The 26,666-nt window shown below is 35.0% G+C and overlaps 1 pseudogene; it reads right to left on the bottom strand.

Annotated features, from left to right (window-relative positions):
* Window positions 1-8,104: 8,104 nt before the first annotated feature.
* On the bottom strand, window positions 8,105-25,590 carry LOC126727633 (pentatricopeptide repeat-containing protein At5g47360-like; annotated as a pseudogene).
* Between the last annotated feature and the right edge of the window lie 1,076 nt (window positions 25,591-26,666).

The following is a 26,666-nucleotide window of genomic DNA, read 5'->3' on the forward strand; positions in this document are numbered from 1 at the left end:
TTTTTGAGAGAGTTTTTAACTTATGGCGTCCGCTCCTGATGATAGCTCTATATCATCAGACCAAGACACCAATCAGTTTTTTGGTGTAGGCGGGGATTGAACCCCAGATCTCTTATACAACCATCAGAGACTTTACCAGTTGAGCTAACTGGAACCCACTGATGTTTATATTATTTTATTGTGTGAAAAGCTAAAATAAATCCACTGCTGCAGCATGTGTGTAGGTAAAATAGATAAAGTAACTTTTGGTGGAGCTAAATAGCCAAATTTTTAACTCCATTGCTGTAAATGCTCTAACGTAGGGACTCTAACTTTTGGTGGAGCTACATAGTGAAACCATAAAAAAAGGGGCTCCAACGGTCTTTTTAAAACTCAAATAAAAATTTCACATAAACAGTAGCTCATAAAGTCTAATGGACTACTATTGATTAGCAACCGATTTTTTTCATTAAAAAATTCCAGCACCTAATATTTTATCACTTCTTCCACTTTCTTCTTTGATTTGTTTTTGGGTCTCACACTCTCTCTTTGTTTCTTCTCACAAAAAAATTCTTGTTCTCATAAAACCAATTTAATTTAAACAACAAATCTAAAATTGGAACAACAACAACAACAAATCAAGAACAAAAAAAAATAAAAAATTTAGAACAGAATTTTTCTGTTTGGCTTCTTGGAAAATATTCAAATAGCTTTCTTTCTTTTTTTTGCTATAAGTTTTTATTTTAATCTATGAAACTTGGTTTTTTTTATCATTTATGTGAATTATATTGAGGGAGCTATAACCATAATTTTTTTTTTCATCTTTTGCTTTTTATTATTAAACTTTATTTTTGGTGGGCTTGTTGAGCTCTATTTGCCCTGAAATCACGGAGAAAGAGTCACTAATCAAAAAAAAAAAAAAACAACAACAACAACAACAAAAGATCAAGAAAAAAAAAAAGCCGATCTGACCCCTGGCTGCATGCACTCGTCAGTGAGGAGGAGGAGCGGTGGTGAAGATGCAGTGGTGGCGGTGCAATGGAGTAGGGGCAATTTCTCTTTTCTCTTTATACCTGTTTGTGTGTTTAAAGATAATGAAACCATAAGGCAAAAGGGAGAGGGTTGGAGAAAAAAAGGATTGGTCTGAATGTGTTATGACTTTTGTTTTTGATAGGCAAAAATGCAAAGTTGACCCTTTAATTTTCACATTTTTTCATTTCAATCCTCTAACTTTCAATTTTGTCAATTCAATCTTCTAACTTTCAATTTTTGTCAATACAAGACTCCGTTACCTATTAGCGTTTGCCGTTAGAACCATTTTGCACTTTTTTTTTTATTCAGAATTTTTTTTAAAAAAAAATCTGGAAAAGCAAAGGCCCAACCCTATCACTTTGATGGTCTCTCGTCATCCTTTCCACCATCATCATTGTCATCCGAATCATCTTTATCCGACCTCTTCCTCTTTGTCGGAACATCAACCTTCCCACCATCTTCGTCTTCATCCACCTCATCAATTTCTTCCTCCTCACTATTGTTCTCCTCTAGCTCAAAATCACTAGCATCTTCCTCACCCTCGACATGGGCTACTAGCCTGATAAGGTACTTGGTTCCCAAATCCTCCTATAGATTAGTTCATAAATGTCATAGAAAATTTACACAGAAGAAGTCAGAACATAGGAAATATAAACCAAGAACTGAACAAAAGGGAAAGACAGAAAACATATATCAGAGTAGAGGTGGATAGCAACACAAACCAACCAACATACAAACTAGGAATGGCAACGGGTCGGGTTCGGGCCGGGTTTTTTCATACCCAGACCCGACCCGCGGGCCAAGACCCACGGCCCAGACCCGGTCCGTTTACTAAACGAGTTTTTTTTCCGGGGCCCGGACCCGCCCCCGCCGGGCCCCGTTAAGCCCTGCTAGATCAAGGCCCATTCGGCCATTCCGTTGCCCAATCAAAAAAAAAAAAAAAAGTTAGCTTGATACCGATTTTCTCAGCAACCAAACAGTAGGGGACACTCAAGAAAATCCAGATCTAAACAGATCGAAAGCCCTTTTTTTTCATTACAAAATTTTCCCACATCAAAAGTAAAAACAAGAATTAACATATAGAACCTACAAAATCAAATCAAACAAGTCGATCCTATTCAACAAAAATAACACTTTAACTAGAAAATACAAATTTGATTCTTTGAACAAAATGAACGATTTTCAGTGCAAAAGCTTGAGTTCACAACGAGCTGAGAAAGATGAGAGAGTTGTTCCTTGTGAGGTGGAGGAGGGCCTGGCGAGGTGAGGTCTGTGAGGAGAGGTGCTTGATCTCTTGAGGTGCTTGTCGGCGAGGTCGCTTGAGGCAGAGCGGTGACACTGACAGATCTTGGGACAGCGGCGAAGGCTTGGGACGGCGACGAAGGCATGGATCGGCGGTGAGAGGTTGGGTAGTTGGTCGAAGGTGAGATTGAGAGTGATTGAGATTGTGATTTGTTAGTGAGAGAGTGAGATTGTGATTTGTGAGTGAGACTGAAGAGAACAGAGATGAGGGAGGCGGGCTGTGTGAGCTGAAAATCTGAAATGAAATGAGGATGTTGAAATTTTAGGGTTTATAACATTATATATATAGGAGGATATTTTAGTAATTATAAAAATATATAATCGGGTCGGGTCGGGTCGGGTTTGGGCCGGGTTTTTATAAAAACCCGGACCCGGTTCGGGTTTTTTTTTAAAACCCAAACCCGACCCTATTCTTTATCGGATCGAGTAAAACCCGGTCCATTAGGGTCGGGTCGGACCGGGTACCCGCGGGTCGGGTAGAAATTGCCATCCCTAATACAAACAGACAACTGAGGAAAATTACATTAAGGTTCTGAAATTTCTTCAACAAACTACCCAGTACAATGCGTGCGTGGTTTTCTTTTTAATGGGTTCTTCAAAGATGTGAGATTTTAAAGGTCAAAGATTCTTTATCCCTTCAACCAAGTCAATAAAGTAAGGATTGTGTTTCTTCAAGAAGAAAATTTCCAAATCCAACAGCTAAGAGAAAATTTCTTATGAAAATGGAAGTGCTTGGTTTTTCCAGATTTTTATTCTTCTTTTTTTAATTCTGAATAAAATAAAAATAAATAAATAAAAAAAGTGCAAAATGGTTCTAATGGCAAACACTAACAGCCATATAACGGAGCCTTGCATTGACAAAAATTGAAAGTTAGAGGACTGAATTGACAAAACTTAAAGTTAGAGGACTGAAATGAAAAAAGGTGAAAGTTAGAGGGTCAGTTTTGCATTTTTTCCTTTTGATAAGTATGGTATTGTTTAAAGAAAATTAATTATAAGTTAATAATAAGGAAAAAAGGAATGGTCAGGCTTCTCTGAGCAGCAGCAGCAGGAGAAATTATAAGATCCACATGGTGGACAAGTGATGTGGTCCAATATTCCACTAAAAAACTTTCACCTGTTTAAAATTGTTAGTTAGAAAAAAATTTTAAACAGAAATTAATTACTGACTCAGCAATTTTAAACAAGTGAAAGTTTTTTAGTGGAATGGTGGACAAATAACGTGGTCTACCAGAAGACTTTATAATTTCTCCAGCAGCAGATAAAAAGAGAAACAAAAAAAAAAAAAAAAGTAAAAATGGAATGGTCTAAAACGTGTGGTTGACTTTTTCAATGATAAGTATAGTATGGGTTTTTTTAAGGAAATTAATTATAAGTTAATGAATAATAAGAATAAAAATCCCTTAAATTAAGATTAAATGGGTTTTTCTTCAAATACTAAAATTGGAAGTGTAATTGATAAGTTAAAATATAATTAAGAATTTGAAAATTATAGTTGTTGGGAATGAATAGATGAAGAATAAAGAAAGAATGAAAAAATAATATTTAAATGAAATAAAAAAATGATCGAGAGTCTGTTGAAAAGTATATTTGAAAAAGTAAATAAGTAAAAGGTAAATGCAACTGTTCACTCTCCAAACGGCACATAAATTGAAGATTTTGTTTGAGATGCTCTTAACTTTTAGTGAAGGGAAAAAATCACCATTGTTTGTTTCATAGTTTTCATTCTCAAATCTTTCTCTATTTATGTTGGATATATCATAGAAAATTAACTTATTTTTGTGATTATGTAAACATGAGCACAAACATATCTAATCATAAAGAACACAAATAGATATTATGAACAAGAATAATAAAACAAATAAAAATTATGTAAAATAATTTACTCACAAACTGGATGCATAGAGAATGAATGATATAATTTTGATCAAGGAGTTTGTTGTTTGATCCAAAAAAAACTTTTAGTTAGCCCAAAATCCATAAAATGAACAAAAAATTGAACATATATAGCTTTAAAACTCATTTCCTTCCATTTACAATTGCTATTGCTACTAAAGCCAGTAGTTAGAACCCTAAAATTCCACATTTGAGACACATCTCATATCGGGAACTATTGTTGTCGCACTCGCACTGCCGCTATCATGCAATCATGTAAATATGTTTTACCTTTTAACACTTTTATTAATGATAAAGATATAAATCAAATCAGATGTGTTGATGCTTTGTACCTTTTCATTTTAATTGTGTAAGGAGCAATGTTTGAAACATATATTGTAAACAAGTGTGTAGATTATATATTAGAAAATAAAGAAAAACTCGTTCAAGTAGACAAGTTCTTGGCAAAATTTGCTGAATGGTACTTTTTAAGGAAATTTTAGGTAGATAGCACAAGAGAGAAGTTATTTAGTTATGTAAACTCTTTCTGGAACTTGAGTTTCAACCCAAAATCGAGTTTATCAAATTTAAGTTTCAATTAGTTTAGGTTGCGTGGCAGCCTGATGTTGTATAACAAATTGGAACTCGAGTTTGCTAAACTCGATTTTAGATTAGAACTCCAGTTTGTCAAACTCAAGTTCCAAAAAGAGTCTACATAACTAAATAACTTCAGTCACATGTTATTCTCCTAAAACTTTCTTTAAAAAATACTATTCAACAAATTTTGCTCATTTTAATTGTTTTCCTCAAGCTATTTTGTTCTTTCGGGTCTAACTTTGCCGCAAATACAAATGAAGACTTGATGAAATTTATCTTAAGAGAACAAAGCATACATAATGTGAAATTGTCAAACCTCTTTTGGTTTATCAATTTATTGCCTATCCTTTTTACTTGATATTTTTTTCCTTCTCTCTTGAATAATTTTTAAACTTACTCTTTCTCTATTTCCCATATTTGATACATGTGCAAACAAGTTAAAACTTTTTAAAGTTTGAAATTTGTCATTTGTTCATGTTTTGGTAATTTGGTACTTCTTAGTTATTACCTTCAATAATTAATGTAGCGAATTTATTTTCTAACAATGATTGTTTAACATATAACATCATTATTGGTTCGGTCCAAAAAAAAAAATCACTATTGGTGATTTCTTATGATTCTCGATCTAGTTTGAGTTGCATTTTTTTTCAATGTATTGCCCGTTAGATATTAAACACAAAATAAGCACTAAGAGTAACCTATCACTAACCACTAGACAAGTGATGCAGCCAGGAAAGATTAGCTTATCATTAATACTTCACAAATTCGTCTACAGGAGACATTTTATGGGGCCAACATGTAAAATCCAATTTAAGTTAAGTGTGATGATAATTGAACACTATGTACGGACACACAATACCACATCAACTAGAATCATATTTTCATTTCAGTTAAAATTGTGAAATCGTGTTTTTACCATTTTTTACAACTATAATTGAAATTGTGTTTTGAAAACACGATTTAACAAATAATGTGCAAGAAAAGTGTGCAATAAGGAACATGCAACAAGATTTAATATTACTTTAAAGTCATGTGGTTTTAAAGGTATAATTATATGTCTTAAGGGTTAAAAACAATTTTAGTTTGAATTTCATTTAAAAAGTTATGGTTAATTTTGTCTTCATGGTGTAATTTCAGCAACACTGCAAATTAAGGATATATCTGGTAGTATATTTGCATCTAGAATTTTCTAAGAGATCCCAAGTCTCTTGGGCTTTCTTTACTTTAAGTCCAAATTAGTCTTTTATAGGTTATTATCTCATTAGTTTTTTAGATTAACGAGTAATCATAGGCATTTGCAAATTGATCATTTTAGGAAAGTTTTGATATCACTATTTATGAAAGATATAAAAAAGTAGTAAAAAAAAAATCAGTATTTTTTTCTTTTCTCTCATAAAAAGTTTCTATTTTTTTTTTTCTAAACCAATGCCCTTAAAGCATTCGTTAACTATTTCCTTAGTTTATTAGTCAAACTTGGAGCCCTAAATATGTAGAGTCAAAGCTAGAGTTTATCTCTTTTACTTCCTACTTATAATCTTTCATCAAATTCTTCCTCTTATGAGTCAAAACCCTGGAACCCCACATATTTTCTCTAACAAATAACCATTAAAGATATTTATATATAACCTCATACCATAGCCGACTGGCCCAACTCTGTGCCTTAACCCTTTCGTCTACAATTCTAAATGAAAATGAAAATTAAATAGACATTGTCCATCTTATTTTATTCTGTAAATGAAAATAAACCGAGTTTATTAATGAAGACGTCACACAACCACAGGCTCAAATTCGTGTTGCAAGAGCAGAACTCCTGCTTTGTTGAATAATGGTCTACTCTTCAGGATATACAAGATATAAGAAAAGCGAAATCACACAAGGACATATATATTTTATGCAATGGCATAAAATAGCCTGGGTAATATTGAACCACATGCTTGCCAAATGACTAGAGCAAAACTGTAGCAATATATTCTGGACCAAGTGCACAATTATATCACAATGTATAAACTTTCAACAAAGAACTACTTAAAATGCCAATTTTATAGTATGCACTTACAAATTTTCATTGGTAAGTTACACACAACCAGTGGACTCTTTTAAGTCCATGAACTTACCTTCCACATTTGCTCTCTAACAAGGGAGGAACGGGACAAGGTGTCATTCAAGCTAAGATAAGATCTGCATGCCTTAAAAATAACTGTTTTCTAAATACAAGAGAAGTTTAGGTCTATGCTTCCTTATATCTACTTTATTGGTTGGTTGGGTTTCAAAGTTGCGTAGTTTTCTTTTTTATTGTTGGACATGCTCTGGGATGGGAGGGTTTTTATGATTTTGTTACCCCTAAACTTTCAACAAAGAACTACGTAAAATGCCAATTTTATAGTATGCACTTACAAATTTTCATTGGTAAGTTACACACAACCAGTGGACTCTTTTTAAGTCCATGAACTTACCTTCCACATTTGCTCTCTAACAAGGGAGGAAAGGGACAAAGTGTCATTCAAGCTAAAGTTCATTGGTTCAATTATTTATTTATTTTTATAAGAAAAATTTTATTGAAAAAAACACTACTTCATGCAAAAAATCACGAAGAAGTTGCAAAGATAGAAAAAAGATAATGTAAAAAAAAATAAAAAAAATAAAAAAAAAAGAGAGAGAATACATAAATATGGGGAGGGATTCACTGGACATGACACCCCAAGCCCAAGACCGATCAAAGTGTCCAAACGAGTCAAGAAGCTGATCCCCCAAGTTCTCCACATCCTCGAAGATGCTACGCTCCCTCCAAATGCACCACATCAAACACAACTGTACCATATTCCAAATATTAGACGAATACTTCCCCAACTAGTTCATCCACCCAGTCAGTAAATCTAGCACTCTTTCTAGTAAGACCCAAGAAACCCTGAATGATCTAAAAGCAAAGTTCCACAATTGATGAGCCCCCTACAGAGGTGATCCATCGTTTCCCCACTACATCGGCACTTACAACACCAATCCACAAGAAGAAGAATAAAAAAAAAAAAAAAAAACCCTCTTCTCCTCAAATTTTTACTAGTGAGTATCTTCCCCCTAGCCGCCATCCAAACAAAAAAGGATACCCGCAGAGGAGCCTTCACACCCCCAAAAAACTAACTACACACCCCAGAAAACCCTCTTCTCAAATTTTCACCAGTGAGTATTTTCACCAGTGAGTATTTTCACCAATCTATTGGCTCAATTATACACTAACAAAGAAACTAAAGACTTTTGGTATTTGGTAGAAGGCAGTGAGCATCAGACAACTTCCACAAGTTTCAAAGTTCTACTTCTCAAAAAATAAAAATAAAAAGTTTCAAAGTTCTATCAAAAAGAATATCTCACATGACAGATGAAATTCAGAATCCTATCCTCTTGTATGTAGTAATAGCAAGCATATACCAATAAACACAGCGATTGACATCAGTTACCATAAATATTTAGGAAACTACCACCCAAACAAAAGATGGATAACAGATAAGCCCCTTTGCCTCTTAAAACATGTGCCACATGTCTCAAAAAGATTGTTTCATTCACATGCAGATGGCAATGAAGAGACGGCAACAGCAATTGGGGTGCAGGTTTCTTTACTTGCAATTATTGCAGAAGCATCAGAATCCATATCTTCTGACTTTCTTTTTCTATTCAGAGGTATGACTTCCAGACATTTTCCCAAGTCATCATCAAGTGACCCCCATTCATTGTGGAATCTATCAACTAAGGTACTTGCAACTTTCCTTCACAAAGCAATCCACCTATATCCTTCCAGGGTCATCACTCATCTCTTTGGCCACATAAGAGGATGGAGAATCACCACTCAGCAAAACTTCCAACCATCTCCATCATCAGACCAGCAAGTTTTGTCTGCACTCCGCAGAGCTATGCCTCAGGCTTGGGTGGGACAATTCCACTCCTGTTACCTTCTAATGTTTCCTTTGTGAATTTATGTACACTAGAATCTGATCCCACCAAAGCTCTCCCAAAAGATTCTTCCCTCAGTTCCTACCCCCTCCATAAACTGCATTTATCACCCCCACAATTGCTGCTACCTCCCAGGGAGAACTTCCCTTATCCAGCCTACTATGCTCTCCATGATGAGCTACGACTCAAGCCAAAAGAAGTACAAATGAACAAAATAACTTATTCAGCATTTTTCTTGAAACAATATAGTTTTACAAAAGCAAACAAAACTGAAGTTGCTATTATAGAACATCATAAGAGAACTGGAATTTATAACCACCAAGATAACTGTGCACCCTACAACCATAGCCGCAAAACATTATAGATTCCAACTGTTGCATTCATTCCACTAATGCCTTGTATTTACAGTACACTGACTCCCCAGATTAAAAAAGAGCATGACTTTAAAGAATGAGTAATGAAAAAGTAGAGTGAAGGGGCAAAGAGAAAATTCATTTACCTGAAGAACGCCCTATAAGCACGAGCATCCATTCACTTTTGTTTCACTGATGCAGATTCATCCTCTTTTTCACTTCGGCCAACTTCTTTAGTTTCCAGTGTCAATTGTTTCACGCTCTTCTCCTTTTCTTCCCTTTTGAGATCTCTGAGTACTTGGAGGGCTAGGAATCATCTTTCCAGTCGATTATGTTTCTCTAGCAGACCTTAAACCAGATGATTAAACAGTGAAGGCATTATAAAACAATGCTTTGCTCTAAGAATTAAGACATTTCAAACAATCTCAGCTTCCCATGGCAATGTCATAAAGCTGGAAGAGATCTAATAACAGCAAGGCATTGTTTTCATTTGAACCTCAAGCACTGTTTCCTTCAGCTGAATCAAACATTGGTTGATGACTGCCACAGTGCCACCACTCACATTGATGTTCCACATTCCACAGCCAGATGAAACAAGACAAGGTCTTTCATATCTGCCAAGAATTATTACATATGCTTTGAACTCGCCAACTTGTTTCGTCTCGACTGGAGACTTAGAACTCTGTAATCTTAAACCTGTTCAAATCAACAAACAAGATCCTCCGAGACAGAAAGCTATTTTTCAATCATACTCAACTGCTTAACTAGCTCCTCATTTTCAAATTTCTTCAGGTGTTCAGCTATACTGTCAACATAAGAAGCTTTCAAGCTAACTCCTTTTTTGAGCATTAACCTCGCAAGCTTTGCAGCCTCTACCAAATGGCTTTGTTGACAAAGCCCAACTAAAATAATAGAATAAAGATCAGAATCAATGAAAGTAAAAAACTCTAACTTCTCAACTTCATCAGATAAGTAAAAACCATCTAGCACTCATCCCTCCAAACAAAGCTCCCTTATCAAAATGCTACATGCCAAACAATCAGGTTTCACCCCAGTAGCAAGCATATTCCTAATGAACTTCTCTGCCTCAAGTTTTTGAAATTTTACGAAAGACAATATTAAAGAACTTTAGCAATCACCATATTAGACATTGCCTCCTGCAACAACTTTATCAATCATCTTATAAGCCTCTTAGACATGCCCCTCCATACAGAAACTGCTTATCAAAGTACTACCTGTAACGTGATTAGGAGCACACCCAAAAGCTTCCATTCTATCCAGAATTTCCAATGCCTCCATTGTCTGACCTTTCTCACAAAAGTTGTCACAGATGTATATGTAACAACATTAGGACTGCAATTTCCAACTTCTTTCTCCATCTCACCCAACAACTCCAATGCCCTCTCCATACTCCCACATCTACAAACCCCATCAAGAAGGGTCGAATACACCACAGCATTAAGCACACACCCATGCCCCCTCATAAACTAAACCAATCCACAAGCATCCTCTAACCTACCCACATTACAAAACCCTTTACTCATGGCGACATACGTGATCATATCAGGATAAATATCACTAAAACCCATCTCTTCATCAACTCTTCAGCCATATCCATATCACCCTTTTCACAAAATAACCTTATAACCACATTATACGCTGTAGTATCGGCCTCTAAACCAAATTCATTCATTATTCCCAATATCCACAAAGCCTCATTAGCAAGCCTAGCTTCCTTGCACAAATTCAAAACCACCTTAAATGCCTTAGCACTAACCACATACCCATCAACCTTATAAACCTCAACAATATCAACAACACCACCTAGGTTTTGATTAATTTGAAGCAATTCACAAGCTTTGCCGTACATGAATGAATTATGCCTATATTTGGATTGAAGGCCAGCCCAGATGAAAAACCTAAGACCCATTTGAGATTGGTTAGGTTGACATCTATGCAAGACCTCAATGACACAATTGGAGTCCAATGTGGCATTAACTGTGGCCAGGGTTTTTTCTATGCTCTTGGCACCATTCCTCCACAGGTGAGTGTAGAATTTCTCATCAACAGGAATCAGCAATTGAACCAAATAAAGTGACAAAGCTGAACCCCTGATACACATTTTTTCAACAATCCAACTAAAATAAGGAAGTACTGTAAACATCGATCATGTAGATCTTATTGTACTTGTTGCTGCCATGCAATTAAAGAAGACAGTATTTCTCTGTTAACAATTTTCAGAAATCAAAACCAAAGAACGAAAAGCATTTCAATGGTCTCCCAACCAAAACAGGAGAACCTGCAGATAGATGAAATGAAAAGTGTAAAGTACATACATTGTAACAAACTAAACAAAATCATAGTTTTAAAAACAGGAGTAGTCAAAGAACCAAAAAGGGAGGTGGTTCTCGGTTTTATGGTTCAACCGGGGTTGAACCAATGGTCGAACCGATGATGTTATAAATAAATAGTTAATAATTTTAAAATTATAAAATATAAATATAATAAGTTTATTACTAATAATATCTAGGTAAAAAATGTACAAAAATTTATGTGAGTTTTCACATCTTATATTTAGAAAATAAAATTAGAAAAATGTAAACATATTCAAAATCATCCTAAAAACATAACATTTAATTACACTTTTTTTTTTTTTTCCCTCAAAATGGACCATCACATATTTTTAATTGTAATCATAAAAAGAAAAATTTTATAATATATATAATGAATTCAAGTTAAAAAAAACTAATTGATTTTTAAGTTTATTCCCTTAATTAACCAAAACTACTATTTCTTTCTAATCATAATTATCGTAAGGAAAAAAAAAAAGCTAAATTCACGTGACTTAGATCAAGTAGTTGTACTTTCTTTTTTAATGTTTCTGAGGACAAGTAGTACCGGATTGGTGTCCAATTCACATTTGAATCAGTCTAACCAGTCGGTCCGGTCCGGTTTTTAAAACCATGAACAAAAAATGAGTGAAAGAACACTAAGATAAGAATGATTATTCTGACATTAAGGTAAAAAACAGGAAAACCAAGTTAGTTATCTATTTGATAATAATGACTAATGGAGACATATTTCTATTATTACATGTCATACAACTCTTCGGTTTTATCAAAATTTTATTGTTGAACATGCATGTTTAAACATAGATTTTCAACATATTCTCTTTACACAAATTTCACATGATATAGACACGTTTCAGAGGAAGATATAACACAACCGTAATAGTCATCATCCCTAAGAGTCTTAACTTCTTTTTTTATCAATGGGGCACTAACAAGATATTTAAACATTCAATCAAGGAACAAACTCAATCTTAGAGTAGCAAAAAAATTGAGGTGCAGAACGCCTAAGACTTTCTTTAAGACAAGCTTCTGCTTTAGTAAATGACCAAGCTAAAATCACATTTTCAAACTCAAATAAGGCTCAAGAACAAGCTTTGGCCCAGAGGGGAGGGAGAAGGGGGGATTCGAACTAGTGACTCCACTTCATGAGGCATGGTCCCTAGCCAATTACACTACCCCTTGGGGTATTAAATATTTTTTTAGTATGTTATTACTCTGAAGAACTGTTCTAGCAGTAATACACATCCTCTGCCAAATAAATATAAGCATTTTCTAACCAAAAATCTGCCTTAAAGTGATGACAAACAATTATGACACAACCTCTCACATGATGATTCCATCACTGCACATCATATCATCTTCTTCTCTATGACTTTTGAAATATTAAATCAAATGGCAAAACTTAGATACAGTACCTTAGATTCAATTCCTTAGGTACCCCTTTTATAATTCAAATTCAGCCACCTGTCTAATACTTAACAGAGCAAACAGCGCTAAATACCCTCAGTTCTTCTTCTATTTTTTTCCTTTTTTTTTTTTCTTGGAAGCATGAAAACAGTCTCTTTCTTTCTTCTCTTTCTCATTCTTTTTCTCTTGGAAAAATTTCTCCTTAACCCACACATGATTGTGGTAATTCTTTAGAATCCACTACTTCAATATGAAATCACATCTAAAGTTCTCATCTTTGATATCAAAAGCCACCATGGAATTCCCATATCAGATTAAACAAAACACCTTTCCCATCATTACCAGTAGAATCAAAAGGCAGCACAGGGTAAGAGTCTGAGAGTATGAGTGTTAGATCTGGAAAGAGAATTAAAAAGAAAAAATAAAAATAAAAATAAAAAATCAGAAAAGAGAGGGATAAAGAGAGAAGCAGAGACCAGGCATTTAACAAACCGTTCGACTAACGACGTGATATGCACAAGCCAACCCCTCCGTCCATCTAAAATCTTGATTTCTTCAAAAATTTAGAAGTCTGAGAGAGTGTGAGATGCTAGGGAGGTTGTGGTTCTGGGTTTTCTTGCTGGCTTTCCATGGTTTTCAGTTTTAACTTTTAAGTAATGCATCAAAGAGAAAAAGGAGGGAAGAAAAAGAGGAAGAGACTGACGTTTGCTCTGTTAAGTATTAGACGGGTGGCTGAATTATAAAATGGGTACCTAAGGAATTATATCTACGGTACTGTATCTAAGTTTCGCCCTAAATCAAAACTAGACAGCTCATTGAGGACTAAAGATAATTTCAAGCAACTTAGTTAAATTATCTAGCCAGGCGGCCCAGCCCATGATTCATGAGCTTGCTCAACTACTGCAAAAGCCAGGTTTAAACAAGAATATCTAGACTTGATTAAAGCACTCAAGTGGAGCTTAGGGCATTTGTAATGTTTTAGGAAATTTTTTATACCACTTTTATGGGAAATATAAAAGGCTGTCAAAATAATAAATTACTATTTTCTTTTTCCATAAAAAGTTTCTTAAACATTTTCCTAAACCAATGCCCTAAGGTCATCCTTTCACTTTTCCCATATATTATTTAAGCTAAGCCCAGGAGCCAAACACTTTGCTCAGCTAGGCTTGATTGGGGCCTACACAATCCCACCCTCACCCAAGAAGAGCAGCAGAAAGAGGAGAGAGAGTGCAAGAGGATCCAGAAGAAGCAAAGATGGTCGAAGAGGAGAGACTTAGGAAATCAAAAGAAGGGAAGAGAGACAAACACAAGAAGAGCAGAGAAGGAAAATTGAGTTTAACTAAAACTACTATTTCTTTCAACCTTAAAATTGAGTTTTATAATATGATGATTTAAAATAAATAAATGAAAGATATCATTTTAAATCCATAACATCATGGGTGTTCTTGTTTTATTGATATATGCAAAATTTAAATCATCAGATGTTGCCAAGTTCATATGAAGCAATTTATATTAACAATTATTGTTCAAAAAACTCGAATTTTTCCTCAAATCCAATCCCAACCTGGAGATAAGTTGGTTTCTCCAAAAAGCTAAGTACAGATAGGATACCTTTGCATGATTATTTGATGGTTTATACTCTAAAACCAACACTTCAAAATAATCATTTCCACAAGTAACCTAAATAATAAAAAGTATTCAGACAGTCCAAATTCACAAATAAGAAAATGAGAAGCTATAGCATCATGAAAATCACAGTGTTAAAGATTAGCAGTATGGTAAATAAGTTCAGGAAAACACCAACCTTATAAAAAAAAATGCAGCAAGGCCAGTTGGAATGTCGGGGAGATAGCCTGTGAAATCTCTAAAAGAGACAAGTAATCATAACCAACCAAGTAAAACTAAGTTAGATCCTTTAAAACTTGAACACGAATCACAAAAAATATCAATGTTGCCTGGATAATACATGGTATAAGTGGTAACTAACTTAAAAGAAATGTTTGTTGAGATATGCTACATAAAAAAAAGGGGGAAGGATTTTAGCAAAAAATACAAATAAAAATGGGAAGTAAAAGGTCCTTATTTATGCAGACCAATTTCTTGGATAGATGAGGTAAAAAGTACCAGTGAGTGAACAAGTTTGATTTTATAATGGGGAAACAATCAGTTCGTCCATAACTTCTCTGATCCTAAATAATCAATGTAATCTCAATTCATTGACGAGAAAATTTAAAGAATGGTCATGTAGACTGCAAACAACCCATATAAAATCCAAAATTTGTTATTTGTTTGAAGCTTTTATCTAATTTCTGTATACATCTATCAACTCACTAATCCACAACATATCCACAACCTACAGCAATCAACTCACTAATCCTTTGATAGTACTCTCTATCATAACAAACTCTCTGTGTCTGGAATATCCTTGTTGAAAAATTCTCCGTTAATCTCATGCCCCTGAATTTTATTGACATATTTCACATAAAAATAATTGTTTGGGAAATGCATGGTTTCTTTTCCTGCCCCATTAGGCATCTCAACCTTGCATGAACGCTTCTATGTTTTGGAGCTACAGCTCTGTTACATTTGCATTTTATTAACCCCTTCATATGATTCCTCTCGAAGTCAAGGGAGGTCACCACCGTAACAAGTTTAAAACATTTATCTTCATCAGTACTACCAAGATCCTCTGTTAAAAAAAGTCTCATTCTTATGGCTACTTAAATTCAAGTAAGATTTTCTTCATCAGGTTTTCTTTGGAATTATAACCTGTGGTTCACCTCTTGATTGCAAAGCTGCATCCTCACAGAGAATTGCTTTCTCAAATATCATGTAATTTGTCAAGAATCCTCCAGGTTACAGCATCCGGCGCCAGCCCATTCCTTCTCCTCTCTCAAGCTTCTTTCATTAATCCCAACTTGCATGCACTGTCAATGAAAATATTATAATCGAAAATGTTTGGAGAGACCCCAGAATCAAACAATTCATATAAGAAATGACAAGCTTCATTAAATTTGCACGAGCAGCAAAGCCCTTTGAGAAGGGCTGCATAAACATAATTATCATGATAATTTGATGGCCATATGACATCATCCCAAAACTTCAATGCTGCTTCAATTCGGTTGGCTTTACATAATCCATCAATTAACCCTTCATATGATTCCTCTCAAAGTCAAGGAGGTCACATCCATCACAAGGTTAAAACATTTATCTTCATCAGTACCACCTGGATCCTCTGTTAAAAAATGTCTCCTTCTTATGGCTACTTAAATTCAAGTAAGATTTTCCACTTCAGGTTTTCTTTGGAATTACATCCTTTGGTTCACCTCTTGATTGCAAAGCCACATCCTCAACAGAGAATTGCTTTCTCACATACCGCATAATTTGTCAAGAATCCTCCAGGTTACAGCATCTGGGGCCAGCCCATTCCAAGCTTCTTTCATTAATCCCAACTTGCATGCACTGTCAATCAAAATATTATTATCGAAAATGTTTAGAGAGGAACCCAGGATCAAACAATTCATATAAGAAATGACAAGCTTCATTAAATTTGCACGAGCAACAAAGCCCTTTGAGAAAGGCTGCATAAACATAATTATCATGATACTTTGATGGCCATATGACATCATCCCAAAACTTCAAGGTCTCTTCTATTCGGTTGGCTTTACATAATCCATCAATTATTATATTACAATTGATACTATCCACCTAGACACCATCACTTGCCTATTATCACATCATTTAATACCTTCAAAGCTTCTCCAATCCTCCCCATCTTGCAAAACCCATTTATAACTGTGTTCAAGATAATGACTTCAGGCTGACACTGGTTTTGAAGCATAACAGCAAGTGTATTCAAAAGCTCAGTTGCGTTATTGATAAGACAAAGAGCTCTTAAATATCTATTGAACATTCTAGTTCTGTCCACAACCTTCTTATTCAGCATATATTGGAGAAGATTCCTTACCTTTTGGAGGTCCGATTCTTCGCAAAGACCTTCTACTAGAACCTTATATGCATACTCAGACAGTAGGAACCCAAACTCACTTCCTTCCTCCAACAACTGTTATGCCCTCATATGTATTGTACGACGCTAAACTTGGAAGAAACACCGTCTTCCTCATTATGTAATGTGCTATATGGGGTTCAAGAAACGAGTAACCTGGCAATAAGAACATTGCAGGTACGCTCGTTGGGGATGAAATGAAAAGATATAAAGAGTAGAAGCGGTTAGATGGTAGAGGGCGTGAATGATGGTGTTGATGTTGAGAGAGTGGTCGGTATCCTCAGAGGTTGAGGCAGTCTAGAAGGTGAAGCACCTCATCGACATTGCGGTCTTTGGCGCAAAGTCCATGAATCTTTTTGGTACAGTATGACCTATTGATGATGCTGATGTTGATGTTGATGCTGATGTTATCTTCTGGTTTTCGTGGTTCATGTTTTGGTGGTTGGTCAACAGTGAGTGAAAAGGAAAGCAAGAGGTAAGTTTTTGGTCTTGAGGATCATTGGTGATGGGGCGATGAGGCGGAACATTTCTCATATGCAGACATTCCTGAACTCTAACAGCACTGCAAACCCACAAACACTTTCATTCAAGGACATTGATGATCAAACACAATCAGATCAAACTACTTCACAAGGACAACCCAAATATGCTCAAAAACAAAAACCATCCAGATCAAACTTTTTCGGGAACTTGCTGTAGTTGCCATTGCTATTCAATTGAATGCGAAACCAGGGGAAGCTCTTGCAGTGGCCGTGGAGGTTGGTTGAGAGTGGTTGGTAGTGGTGAGGGTTTGAAGGGTGTGACTATGAACGAGGGTTTGCTTAGACGGAGAGAAAACAGATGGGGAATTCGCCCTTTCCAACCATTAAAGCCACTACAGAAAGAAAAGAAGCAGAAATTTTAGTACGAGGTCAATCAAAACATAAATGGAAATGGAAATTTAGAGAGAGAGAGAGAGAGAGAGAGAGAGAAATATTACCTGGTTTGTGAGTGAGCCAAAAAATCAAACCAAAAATACTCTAATCTGCTTCTCTCTGTGTCTCTCTCATTCTATGACAAACCCACACACAACCCCTATCAGAAAACAAAAACAAAAAACCAGACCGACCAAGTGAAATGGAAAACATCAAGATTGTAAATCACAATTTCCCCATCTGTAGACACATCAAGATTCAATCATTCTGACTAAAAACAAATAGCAAGATATAATACACCTCCAGTTGCAGGCTGATAAAAATGACATCGATGATGAAATAGACAACAAATAGCAAGACTTCAATTAACAAAATGAAGCTGCAGGCCAAAAAACTAAAAAAACACACAAGCAAAAACATTATCATTTAGCTATTATGAAGAGAATAGTGAAATCAATTGACAAAGAGAGATTATTGCCTTGAGTCCTCAATCATCAAACTCCATCCAAAGTAGGCATACCATACCTACACATATTAAACAAATTAATTTAGGGGTAACAAAATCATAAAAACCCTCCCATCCCAGAGCATGTCCAACAATAAAAAAGAAAACTACGCAACTTTGAAACCCAACCAACCAATAAAGTAGATATAAGGAAGCATAGACCTAAACTTCTCTTGTATTTAGAAAACAGTTATTTTTAAGGCATGCAGATCTTATCTTATATTGGCTGCCAATGACACTATGATGCAAATTCAAAGCCCAACTCATGCAAATCACCACAGGAACTACCCACACTATCAAAAGGCATTACCACATACGAATTAGATAACTAAAGAAAAACAAGAAAGCAGGACAAATGGACAAAAATTTCAATGGAACTTTCAAACCCTCGTTGAGTGAGACTGAAATTTATAATCCTCGAGGAAACCAAATCCTAAAAAAAGCATACATTGCCCAATATTAGAAAACAATAGGGAAAATATCCTTATAATTCATATGATTGAAGGAGAGAATAAAGAAAACAAGGGGGAAAGAAAAGATTGCTTATTGCCTAACTAAACTGCATCACTTAAGCTGCCAACAGCAACAAGAAGCCTTAAGCTGCCAAGCACCAAAAGAGCACCAAAAGAAAATTTATGCAAGGTACAGTGTCAGGTGGCTAATATAGACAAGCACCCAATAAAACTTCTGAGCTGTGTCCCTACAAGATAAAAGATAATCCAATTGTATAATGAGAGAAAAAATACAACAAAATACAATCACAAACTTTATAGAACATGGCACATAATGGTGCCTCAGAAAGCATAACCACATATGAGATTAAAGACGACAAAAAGAACACTAACAAAAGATACTGTAACACATAAATGGGCAAGGAAAAAATCTCTTGATCAGTACTTAAACTAACCAAAGCACAACTGTGCAAGACCTGTTCTCACTTCACCAAAACCATCTTTCAAAAGACTAACCAGAAAATTGTACCTTCAGTGGACCTGGGGATCAATGAAAGATAAGTGCTACTTTCATAAAAACAGATTGCAACAATCATAAATAACCAATGAAGTACATGACCCAAAGAATCAGAGCATAACTACTATCACATCATGCTTAGCCAAAGAAAGAAGCCTCAATTTATGAATTCTACAAAAAATAACAAAAACTAGGTTGTTCATTCCTGATCCAAAATTTTAAGAGTAGAAAATTTTCTTGACAACAAACAGTTTTGAAATGTAGACAAATACTGTCCAACGAATTCTCAATTTTTAAAACCAAATGTCCATGATCCATTCATTTGCAAAAACTACAACATAAAATTATAGAATAATTACATATAGTCATATACTGCATTTAAAAAATGAAATATTAAAGAAAGCATGGAAGAAGGAACGCGAACATAGTTGCATAAAACATATAAAAAGAAGGTATTAAATTCTATAAGGACATAGTGAAAAACCCATATTTTACCCCTCCAATCCTAACATGCCACATCATCTTATCACATATTTAAGAATAAACACAATTACACTCAATCAATTCTAATACCCATATATAAATCCAACCAAATTGGGAATTTATTGAGATGTTATTAGGTGTGGTAAGATTTATTGAATTTTAAGTAAAATGCTGATGTGGAAATCATTTATTGGATGGTGTAAAACATGGGTTTTACACCCCATCCTTATAGAATTTAATCTCATAAAAAGAATTCAAACAAAAGAAATATCTTTCACATGAACACGATGCAACTCTAAGGATCTAATCACCAAAAACATAACTATCAGTTAATACAATAGAACCTAAAAGGCCTCTCAAAATAGAAAAAGGAACACCAAATTAATCCTTTATCAGACTGATTGGGTAAGTGAACCATTCAATGCAAAGGAGCATAAATTGTAAACCAAAGCAAGAAATTTATCCATGGGAACAGAGATATTATTAGTTCCCACCACTTTAATCAAATTTACACCATTTGTGGATAATGCTTGTCTTTATAAGGCAATCTCATAGGACACATGGTACTTAAGTAAGATCAATCCAACAACATAATGGCATCACTTTCCATGAGACTCCAAATTGGATATGCCCACAATCTGGACATGCCCACCAAAAAAAGAAAAGAAAACACAAGTGCCAAACAAGGCCATAGTACTTTCAGCATCCAAGAGGAGGTGCTAATGTAGGAAGACAGTGAGGTCATGCTCTATTGAGTTATCAGATTCCATCACCATAATAAGAAGAATAGGTGCCGACCAGAATTGGGAATCATGGAAAGATGGAAGAGCCAGTTGGGAAAGAAAAAAAGGTACACACAATTTAAAATAAAATAAAAGAATGAAATAAGAAATATCATGTTTGGAAACAACATTGACAAAAGTACAAATAAGACCATTGAAAATCTGGATATTGCTTTTGCAAGTCTGGAAAGAAAAGCAAATAGTATATCCTCAAAATTATGACCAAGCCTTGGGAGAACTGTTGGTTCATGCTCCATTTTATCCCAACATTAACAGATTCCACTAAAACAATAAAAGAGGCTTAGTCCTGGACAGAATAGAAGTCCATGACATGGGGCACACCTGAAAAAATAGAAAGAAAAAAAGGGGCCCAAACAAGCAAAAGACAAAAGTATAGGAACTCAAGAAACATCACATCAGACCACTCAATAGCTAGTATGCCCAAATTTGTGACTAGGCAAGTTACAAGAACAGTTGCATTTATTCTACACTAAAGTATTAATGAGATTTCCCCAGAAAAACGAAAGAGAATCAGCTCTAGATGGAAATAGCAGTCCAAGACATGCCCATCATAAGGAAGAAAAAAAGGCCAAAAAACAAAGACCACAGATTGCAGGACAATTTTTTTTTTTTTTTAAAGGACAAAATTAGCAGTCCAAGACATGCCTGGAAAAAGGAAAAACAAAGAAAAAACAACAAAAAAGGAAATGAACACAGAAACAAATAAGAAAAGCATAAGTATGACATTCACTGACCCATATATAAGTTTATAACAGAATTTATGCTATACATTTTGTAACCTTTTACATAATTCTTTCAAAATTATTTTCTTTGAATTGCATTTCCCCACAATATCTCTGCAATGCACCCCATTGTGATTATTGTTTTTTTTTTAAAAGACTAAAAAAAAATTGGACTATGTGAATATGGCATTTCAGTGGTTGAAACAATGGAACTCATTCTCCATGATCTTAAGAGTCAATGACTCTCTACATTTTTAACTTTCTACGACTAGGAAATCAATCGGCAATAACCTGAGATTACAAATTATGATGCAAATTCTCCACGTAATTCCCAGAAAGCCCAACTCATACCAATCACTATGGCATGTAATCTGCCCACACCAGTAAAAGTCATTACTACATACGAATGAGATATAAGCTTGTCAAAACAGAATGACTAAAAGTCGAAAAAGAAAGCGGGACAAGGGGACAAGAATTCCAATGGAATTTTCAAACCCTCGTTGAGTGTGACTGGAATTTATAATCCTCAAGGAAACCAAATCCTAAGAAATGCATACATGTCAAAAGTATTGGAAAGAATTAGTGCAAGTGGGAAAATATCCTTATAATTCATTTGATTGTAGGAGAGAATAAAGAAAACAAGGGGGAAAAAGAAAGCTTATTGACAAACCAAACTCACCACTTAAGCTGCCTGGCACCAGGGAAAAAAAAAATCCAGTGAGAATATTTCATATGCACCCAGAATTGCAATAGTTGCCCTTACAAGGTAAATCTTGTACTTCTTTGGCATTCAAAACAACTATGTTTGAAGCTGGCTGCTTTTATCTTATATGAATGCCCAATGATGATATGGATGACCTTAGGTTCTTTAAAGCAGTAAGAAGTGCAAGTAGACAGCAGTAAAAAAAGGAACCACGACAAAAATGCCAAGTAGCGCTGGGATTAATTAAAACCAAAAAAATGAAGCCTGAAAAACACACAATGCAAGCACCAATTTTTGTTTACAATGTAAATTTAATTTTTAAACCCATCATTACCAGCCAGCCAACAATAAGGGATTCTGCTCCTATAGACAAGAACCAAATCACTCTAGAAAAGCCAACTTCACAGAAACAAATGCCTTCATAGAATAGTATAGTATCACATTAGTGGGAACACTACATTAAAAGACCTATAAGCAAAATGTAAAATTTAAGACCAAAAAAAAAAAGAGTTTTCTTATAATTCTGGCCTACACCAATAAGAGGTATTGCCAGATTAAGCTGTGAATTCACTATTGAGGTTGCCAAGGCATAATGACCAAAAATAAAATAAGACAGCAAGATAAAGGGAGAAGAAATGCAATAGAAATTTCAAACCCTCACTTCGCAAGACTAGAAATTTCAACTCATAATCCTTCTCAAAAAGGAAACCTAGGAAATTCAGTCACAAACCCATGTATTAGACAGAATTAAAACAACTAAAATGTATCCTTAAAATTCTTATGCTTGAAGGAGAGAAAAACAAAAGGAAAGAAAAAGAGAGTTTGTCGCCAACCATCTTAAGGTCACAAACTTTGTAATTTACCTATCCCACAAAAATAAGAGGCATTACCATATTCAAATTGAACAAGACAAGACAGAGGTACAAGAATTGCAAGGGAAATTTCAAACCCTCACTAGGTGATTAACAGGGAATAGACTAATGATAAAGTAGCTTATAAGAGCTTGCATCAAGATGATAAACATATGTCATACCACAACTTAGCAAAATATTGGAATGGAGACCACATACTTTACACAATCTATGATATTGTTCTGCCAGCTTTCCCCTTTTTAAAACCAAAACTTGAAAATCTGGACCCATACCACTGCAGAAGACTTTGCATAGACTTTAATGGCCTGTTTGGAAGTTTAGAGAGGGAGGAGAGTAGTGGGGAGGAGAGTAGAGGGAAATGGTTCCCCTCCACCATGTTTGGATGTTTTTAAAATTAGTAAGGGGGAAGAGAGTAATTAGCCCTTCCCCTTGTTTGGATGTTTTAAAATTTAGGATGGAGAGGAGAGGAAATGATTAAAATAGACAAATTTACCCCTATTTGAAAATGGACTTGCAACATTAGTCTATTATTAATTTAGAAAGAGTAAATTGGGAAATTTATCTAGTCAATAATTTATCTACTCTACTCTTCCTCCAAATCTCTCCAATTTGGGGGAATTAAAAATGAGAGGTTAGAGGTGGTTGAAACCCCTCCAAACCCCTCCAAACTTCTCCCCCTCCTTCCTTAAAAAACTTCCAAACAAGGTAATTGAATTACTCTCCCTCCCTCTACTCTACTCCCCCTCCTTTTTAAACTTCCAAACAAGCCATAAAATTAGGCAAGAGGAGAAACTGAATAATAAACAGGGGATATATAGCAATAGGCCCAAAAAAAACCACTCCATAGACTGAGGTAGAAGTAGTAATAATCTCTAGATGCTTGTTTGGGAGCTAAACTTGATTTTTTTTTTTTTTTTAATAAGTAAGACTTTATTAAAAATATGAACATCACCCTGCACACATGAAGTACACACAATAAGAACATATAACATGTAATGTGGTATATGGGGTTCGAGAATCAAGCAACCTGGAACTCACATATGAAATTATGTCTCCAAGAAGCACCAAAGCAGCATCTACCTGGATGGAAATTAAAATGAACATCAAAGTGGCGGCTCAAACAAACAATTAGAAAAAACTTGCATGCTATGTTAGTAAACTTCCCAACAATTAGATCTTTTAGGCTATATTTATTTCATACTATCAACAAACTAGAGAAAGGTTGTCTATCATCATAACTATAATTCAGTAAGGCACTAATAAAAAAAAAAAACTATAATTCAGTAAGGCATAACTTACTTATAAAAATAAAAGTACACAAACAAACAAACAAAAAGAGTCAAGCTGGGTGAAAATTTAAGGTGCTCAAAGAAAAATAAGTTGAAGAAATATACAAGTTGAACCCTCAATATACTGAGACTATCAAAAAAGATTGACACTACCAAAGAAGATTGTACAAACAGAACTTACAACAGCTATATTGACAATACGAAAGAAGATTCCATAAACAAAACTTACAACTGCAGTTACTGAGCTGAACATCGGTATCCCATGCAAGAGACAACTCCATATTACTTGCCAACTACAGTCAAACTACAAAATTTTCTCAAAAAAATAAGTTAGTTTTAAGTTTTTAGTATGAGGATAACAATATTAATTAGAGCAATACAGAAGACATATATGATTATTAATAGGATTTATAATATTGTGATACATAAAAAGTTTTCTTGCAAAAAAAAAAAAAAAAGAGTGCAAATCTATGAAAAAAAAAAAGCTTCATTACCAAGAATTGACACATTGGTAAGAAACATGAGACCAATATAAAAGGTTTTGAATCTGAATTTGACAGAAATAGTTTTTGTTTTTCCATATCAGTAAGAAAGTGTAATAATGAATCACCTGTTCAAGAATAAATTTTATCAATGCTTCAACCCTCGATCCTCTAGGAATGATTCTTTGGAGGGTTGTGAAGATAGGTGCTAGGTTCTGGTGCAAACGGCAAAATGCAAACATACCACCTATGGCGAAGAAGCCTACAATGCACAAGTTGAAGCCTACAATGCCACACCCACACCCAGTCACACCCAATCAAAACAACCACAGCCAAACCCACGCCCAAACCCCAATCAAAACACCCATCACCCAGAAATCTGAATCTAAAACCTCCACAAACACATAAGTAGTAATTTAAATCTAAAAGCTCTTTACTTTCAAGGACAAAACACCAAACAAAGATATATAAAACAAATAGAAACAGCAATGACAATAAACCAAGAAACAACTATACCGATAATGTTCCGTTTGGTTGCCGAGAAAACGCAGGAAAATACAATAAACACGAGAATCACAAATTCAAAATACACCTAACCTAATAGTAGGGGAAAAGAATCCTCAAATTTATTTTCTCTATATTAATATTGAATTTTCCAGAGCTTTCATGGGAACCAAACGGAGAAGAGAAAGTTAGGGTTTAGCACACCCACAATATCAAAACACCCATCACCACAGCCACACCAAACTAACACCCAAACCCACCACCAAACCCCACTACCACCAAACCCCACTACCACCAAACCCAATCGGCTTAGGGCCAATATATATATATATATATATATATATATATACACCAGACCATTGTTGAACTCAACTGAGAGAGAGAATGAACGATCTTACCGTGGAGAGAGAACGTGCCGAGTAGAAAGAGAGAAATCGGTGGTGTGTGGCTGGGACCGAACCGAAGAGAAGAGAGAGTGAAGGGAATGTGGAGAAAGAGAGAGCTCACTGGGATTTGTAAAGAGAGAGAGAGAGCCGTTGGGATCTGTGTATTTAAATGATGTGTGGGCCCATAAATTTTGGATTTTTTACAAAACTGCCACGTTTTGCTAAAAAATGAGAACCCCCAATAGTTTTTTTTTTTTTTTTAATTCCAAATCCAACTTTCACAAAATTATTCTTTCTTTCTTTTTTCTCTCTAAAAGGTAATAATAGTAAATACAAATAGATTTTTTTTTTTTTTTGTAGAAGTTTACTATTTAGTCTTTTGAATTTTTTGTTATGGAAAATATAGATGGTTAAATTGAGTCACGTTATTTCTCTATATTATATTATTTTATTTTTTCTATTTTATAAAAAAATGATTTTTTTTTGGACCAAATTTTGATACCAATATATTAATCAAGTCAAGACAGATCAAAAATGCTAAAAAAAAATCGGTTTCTCAAAAAAAATGCTAAAAAAAAACACATATAAAAATCGTAATATTTTAATACTAAAGTACATCATAATTTATAAATATATTGTACACAAAATTATTATTATTGACAAATATGTATTAATGAGATAATTTTTTAGGAGAACTTATTAACTTTAAAACTCCAATTAGTATACAAAAACCATCTGTGGGGCCAGAGAATTTGTGACCCCGGCCCACTATACATTAGGGCCCAAGGCCTGCGCCGAGGAGAGACGTTGCTGAGAACATGCAGCGAGAGTCCAAATGGCTTAGAAATGCAGCTGAGGACGATCCTGTCCTCGGCATCCCAAAACCTAGAAGGGAAGAACGCCACGCCATCAAAGACAGCCCCCAAAGAGCTCCCAGAGGAAAAGACGAGTACAATAGAACTCGCATGGGGGTACAGTGTGGAAGCGGTTCAAGGAAAAACTATCATCTTCGCATTGAATGCGCCCACAAACGTCCTAGCCACATTGATGGGAAAATTTCCCTGAACAGTGTGGTTTCGGTTATTGCAACAAACAGAAAGTGGGGAAAGGCAGCTGATGGGACAAGCACTCGAGTAGTTACCTGCCTGATCAATAGATGGAAGGTCAGGATTAACTGAGAGGGGCTATATAAT

The sequence above is a fragment of the Quercus robur genome, chromosome 1, assembly GCF_932294415.1.
Source record: "Quercus robur chromosome 1, dhQueRobu3.1, whole genome shotgun sequence".
Taxonomy (NCBI): domain Eukaryota; kingdom Viridiplantae; phylum Streptophyta; class Magnoliopsida; order Fagales; family Fagaceae; genus Quercus; species Quercus robur.